The sequence below is a fragment of the Vigna unguiculata genome, chromosome 6 (genome assembly GCF_037176805.1).
Source record: "Vigna unguiculata cultivar grain cowpea cultivar isolate G323 ecotype 2 chromosome 6, ASM3717680v1, whole genome shotgun sequence".
NCBI lineage: Eukaryota > Viridiplantae > Streptophyta > Magnoliopsida > Fabales > Fabaceae > Vigna > Vigna unguiculata.
In genome coordinates, this window is record NC_140797.1 from 30,250,400 (window position 1) to 30,256,399 (window position 6,000).

At 29.2% G+C, this 6,000-nt stretch overlaps 1 long non-coding RNA gene across 1 annotated transcript; it reads left to right on the plus strand.

Annotated features, from left to right (window-relative positions):
- The first annotated feature begins 2,379 nt into the window (after positions 1–2,379).
- On the plus strand, positions 2,380–4,741 carry LOC146885763 (uncharacterized). The gene is made up of 4 exons (XR_014995515.1): positions 2,380–2,561; positions 2,755–2,837; positions 2,951–3,986; positions 4,352–4,741. It is a non-coding gene; the product is annotated as an uncharacterized LOC146885763 (long non-coding RNA).
- Positions 4,742–6,000: the final 1,259 nt, after the last annotated feature.

Below are 6,000 nucleotides of genomic sequence, written 5' to 3' on the forward strand. Positions count from 1 at the left end.
AGTACAGACGGCCAAACCCCAAAAAAGGAAGGAGTTGATATTTGAGAAGTACAGACGGACAAAACTCAGAATGGAAAGAGCTGATCTTTAACAAGATACAGAAGAACAATCTTAGCCAATAAAGAAAGAACTGATGCGTGCAACCTCAGTCGAAAAGGGAAAGAATCGATCCTCGAATACGAACGACCCGCAAATAATAATAACAGGTCCATTAAGAAATTAGTATAAATTAAGGCCTAAGTGAACAGGTAAAGGTACACTTTTCTGATTAACCTACTACTACTCATATCAATCACTCTCTAACTTGAGCGTCGGAGTGCCTGCAAGTACCCCCACCCTCGGAGTGCAGACGGCTGGGAGGCTCAGGAGGAGTCCAGGGAGGACCAGGAGGAGGTTCGACACAGAGGGTTCTTGAGATCGTCTGGTTCCGCACCGAAATAGTATCGATCAGGTACAGTTAATTTATTTGTAATTGATGTCATCCACAAGTCATATAATTATATGTGTAAACGAAAAAAATGACATCGAAAAGTTAAATTAAAAATTATTTATGTTTTTTCATTTTATTCTTCTTACACTGTCCTAATTATGAGTCAAGGGAATAGAATTCTTAAATTTTATTATCACCAAGAAACAACTTTTCAGCAATGAAAAACTAGTGATATGATTATTTCTAAGTTTTATTTCAATTTTTTTTTCATATTTTAGACGTGATTTTTATAAATAAAAAATACTATTTTTTAATGTCATTACTAGAATTTTCATAATTACCGATGAATTTTTATCGACAAAAACAAGATTGTTGGTAAAATTTATCGGTGAAATGAGTGGTATATTTTTCATCAAGTTTGATGAAATTTTTTTATACAATATAGGAATATGGGTGAGAAGAAGAACAAAAAGAGGAGGTGAAGGCGCGAGGACGATGGTAGTGGGACAACAACTTAGTGACAATGATGAACAAAGTTGAAGGAGGAGGAGTGAAGGTGGTGACAATGGATGTGACTGACGACAACAAACGCAATGACAACGATAATAGTGGAAGTGTAATGAAAGAGAGGAGCTTTTTAATCTGTTAGTAACATTGACAACTATTTTGTTGTTGGATTTTTGATTGTCGGTAAACTCAAATTTATAACGAATTTTTGTTATTACTAACTAATAGTATCCATTTATATAATACACAACTTTCTTTTAGTGTGTGTTTTAGAAAAAGTATGCTAGAAGTGTGTCAAGAATATGCAACCGAAAATAAATTTGGTGGAAGATTTTATAACAAAGAGATACAACAACATAAAATTAACCCAATATTATTGTTTTTATTATTCAAAAGTTATCTAGAGAAGCAAAGATACACCTAAGCAATTGTACTAAATAGAAGATGCATAATTTCCAAAATCCACGTCACTAAACCAACATACCACTTTAATGAATTTAGTGACTTTGTCTTTGTTAGGGACTTTTCCTTGAAATACATAAAGATTATGGTCCCTCTATCAACTCCAAGATACAACTAACCATATCGATTCACATGTAATTTTATTTAATGTCTCCAATCTGGATAGATGTTTGTAGTAATGCGGTTTGGGGTACATAGGAAACCAAAAGATACATTCACCTACTTGTAACATACTTGCCATATAACATAGGCGACAAGGCAAGAAAAAAAGAAAAAAACATGATCCACACATTTGCCATGGATGTTTCTTCAAAAGTTGTTATTTCATACCTCCACACTAACAATTATACATATTTTGGTTTTCTTCCTCCATGATCCACACATGGGAAATAACTTAATTAAAATTATTTGTTTTGGTTTTATGCAATTCCTGTTGGGGTTTAAGTTTTGATAAGGACCTGCTCATACTCCTAATCTGCTTGTATTTCTACATGCTCCTCCATTGAAATGAAAGTGCCACAAGTAAAATAGTTCAACCCCTTATTTAAGTTCTGGTTTAATTTTTACTCCACTTTATTTTGGATTGTTTTTAACATTCATACTACCTAGTATTTATACTTGCCAAAAGTAACACGGTATAAAGAAAAGTGATTTAGTTATATTTTTTAGTTTTTAGAAAGGGTATATGTTGTACCTTTTGTTAGTAGTAAGTAGGCATTTAATACTATATACAATTCTAAACTAATAAATGACAACTTCTTCAATATTTTAATATTTCTGAACCATTTACATTCAAATTTTACTTTCTACAAGAGGAAAATATGGTTACATGTCAATCTCTTAGAATTTTGAAGATTAAAAATTAATTCAAAAACAAATCACTCTCACACTATTTTTTTTCTGACTCTCCGTGTTCCACACACAATACCTCTTTCTCATCCTCTTTCAAACCTCTTCAGCTTCTTCTCTCTCTTTCTCACTCACACACATTCAAACCTCTTCAGCTTCCTCTCAGCCTCTCAACTTTTCTTCTTCTCTCTTACTCCACCAGTGTTCGTCCTCCATCTACCTTACACCAATTTTCTTCTTCTCAAACTTTATTTCTCGGTTGGATGGAATTTTTGCTCTCAGATTCATGAGCACAGTGAGTAACACCAAAAAGGTAACAATTTTTCTACATTTCTTCGTTGTTCTAACATATTTAACTAAGTTTTTTTATTGTATTTCTTAGTTGCATGATTTTTTTGCTGCCAGATCTACTTTTTTGTTGTATTTCTCTGTTAGATGAATGAATGTTTTGCTCTCAGATCTACTTATTTTTGTTGTATTTTTGTGTATGGATGTTTTGCTCCCAGATCTACTTTTCTTTGTTGTATTTCTCTGTTCGATAGATGTTTTGCAGTCAGATTCACGAGCACAGTGAAGAACACAAAAAAAGGTAGCAACTTTTTTGCGTTTTTTCGTTTTTCTACCATATTTGGATGAATGTTTTGCTCTCATATCTACTTATTTTTGTTGTATTTATGTGTTGGATGAATGTTTTGCTCTCAGATTTACTTTTCTTGGTTGTATTTTTTCGTTCGAGAGATGTTTTGCTCTCAGATTCATGAGCACAACAAAGAACACCAAAAAGGTAACAACTTTTTTGCATTTTTTCGTTGTTCTACCATATTTAACTACGCTAATCAATAAATGTTTTGCTCTCAAATTCATGAACATCGTGAAGAACACCAAAAAGGTAACAACTTTTTTGCTTCTCTGTGATTTTTTGTTATTATACCATATTTAAACACTTTTCTTTGTATTTCTTCTCTGCTGGATGGATGTTTTCTTGTGAGATTCACGAACACGGTGAAGAACACCAAAAAGGTAACAACTTCTCTTCTTCTCTGTGATTTTTTTGTTCTTCTACCATATGTAACTACTTTTCTTTGTAGTATTTTTCTGCTTGATTGATGTTTTCTTGTGAGATTCATGGATACTGTAAAGAATAACACAAAAAGGTAACAATTTTTCGTCTTCTCTCATATTTTTAGTTCTTCTACCTATTTCACTACCTTTCTTTGTAGCATTTCTATTTTTGATGAATGTTTTCCGGTCAAATTCTTAAACATATGGAAAACACCCAAAAGGTAAAAACTTTTGTTCTTCTCTTTGATTCTTTGTTCTTCTATCATATGTAACTATTTTTCTTTGTAGTATTTGTCTATTAGATCAAGGTTTTTTTGTGAGATTTATGAAATGATTGAAGAATGCGAAAAAATGTCTAAAAGTTTTTCTTCTCTTGTCCGATGTTTTCTCTTCTATGTATCTAACTATTTTTCTTTGTATTATTCTTCTGTTGGACCCATCTTTTTCTTTGTGATTCATTAACTAATTGAAGAACACCAAAAAAGGTCAATGCTTTTCTTCTTCTGTCCAATCTTTTCTTCTTCTACCCTATGCAATATCTAACTCAATTTCTTTGTAGTATTTAACAGTTGGATCAAGTTTTTCTCTGTCAAATTCATTAACTAATTGAGGCAAGGACATCCATGAAGATTTTGGGCAAAATAGTTGAATGAACTCATTTAGCAACATAAGAAAGGTGAAACCTGTTGAATAAATAGTTATGTGCGAGATGATTTAGATTTTTTAAACATGTTTAATCAATAGTTATCTTTCAAAAATCTCTTATTTTGCTATTAACAGAGTTGAGTAACGATCTTTCATTCTTAAAACTTCATTCATGTTTTTCTTTAATTAACAAAGTGTAGTAACAGACTACAAAGCTGTATTTTTGAACATTATCAACATATATTTTTTATATTTAATTATTTTATCTTATGGAATTATTTTATATATAATATTGAATGACTTTAATATATTGATAATAGTCAATAACATTTTTTTCATTTTTAAAACTTCATTCTATTTTTTTTGTCTTTTTCTTCCAAATTTTATTCTTCACAGAACAGACCTGCAATGTTTTTTGGAAGGATGAATATGGTGGGTGTTTGAGAAGAATGAGGGAGTCAAAAGATGTTTGTTGAAGATGCAAAGGTGTGCCCAAGACATTTACGCAATTCCTAAGAATAAAAGAGCACACAAACCTATGTGGGAAAGTTTAATCTTGGTGGAACATTTATGTTTGACAGAGGTCATAAGAGCACACAAACCAATGCAGCAAATTTAATCTTTGGGTAGAACATTTATGTTTGACAGAGGTTGGAAATGGCATGTTGGAGAAAGTCTGCATGGGAAGATACAACATTCATTTAATTACTGAGGGAGTCTCATGTCCCAAAAAAAACATAATTGGTGGTATGCATAATTAATATTTTGAAGCAGTACAAATCATACCAGGACACCTTAAAAACCTCTACAAAGTTTCTTCGAGAATGTAATCAATTTTTTTAAAAAATTCAAAGTTTCTAGGAGAAGGTAATTAATTTTTTTAGAATAAATTAAATTAAAAATTGTAATACAACAAATTAATTAAGATTTAGTGTGGAATTTACAAATATTACACGATATTTACTAAAATGTTTTGGAGCCTTGGAAGTGAATAATTGCAAATATAATTTTAATGTTATTTTATAAGATAATATTTACTATTTGAGAATTATAATAGTGAAGTAAATGAAAATTATATACTACAATTTATTTTTAAAATAAATACAAATCATAAAGGTAGAATCCAAATTTTCTAAATTTTCCAACAAACAAACTTAAAATAAAGCTCATGCTCCAATAAATATTTCTTAATGTTTAATATGTTAAACCCATAACACACATTCTAAAATTTTCATAGTAGAAAAAAAAATTATAATTTAAAATTAAAAGAAAAACATAATGACTCAGATTGTAATTATCAAATATTTTTATATAAATAATAATAGTTTCTCCTTTCTATAGACAAAATTAGGTATTTTATAATTTTTGTTTTAAGAATAATCATTAAATATTACACATTTTTTTAATATGATCAATTAATAATTTCTTATTAATTAATTAATAATAATAATAATAAATGAAAATAAAATTACTTACTTTAAAGTTATTTATTTACCAACTTAAAAATTAAGACTTTTACTTTTATTTTACCTAGCTTACCGAAGAAGTTTATATAGTTTTCAAATCTTACTTTTCATCCTCCAAATATTAAAAGATGTTGAGAAGAAGAAAAATAACTTTTCAGTTTTTTCCAACATTACTTCCAATGTAAACTTTGGTCTCTTCCAATGTCTTTTTGTCATTAATTAGCATTAATTATGAAGAAACCAACAAGGTTTTGTGTCTCAATACAATGTTATATTTGAATTTATTGTATTATAATTTTAAATGAAAAATACTTTAAAAAATTTACCTACTTTCTTGAAAAAGTTTTACACTGGTTTCAAAAATCTTTTCACATTCCCATCAAGTAAAAGTCATTTTGAATTACCAAATATCTAATGGTATCTAATCTAATATGTAATACATAATATTATGTACAATTGCAAAGCTAACAATATTCTTTTGAGTTTTAAGTTTAACCATTAATAAACGTAAATATTATAGATAAATGAATAAATAGTGAATAGTAAACAACAATTAAATTATAATAAAGAATAAAGATA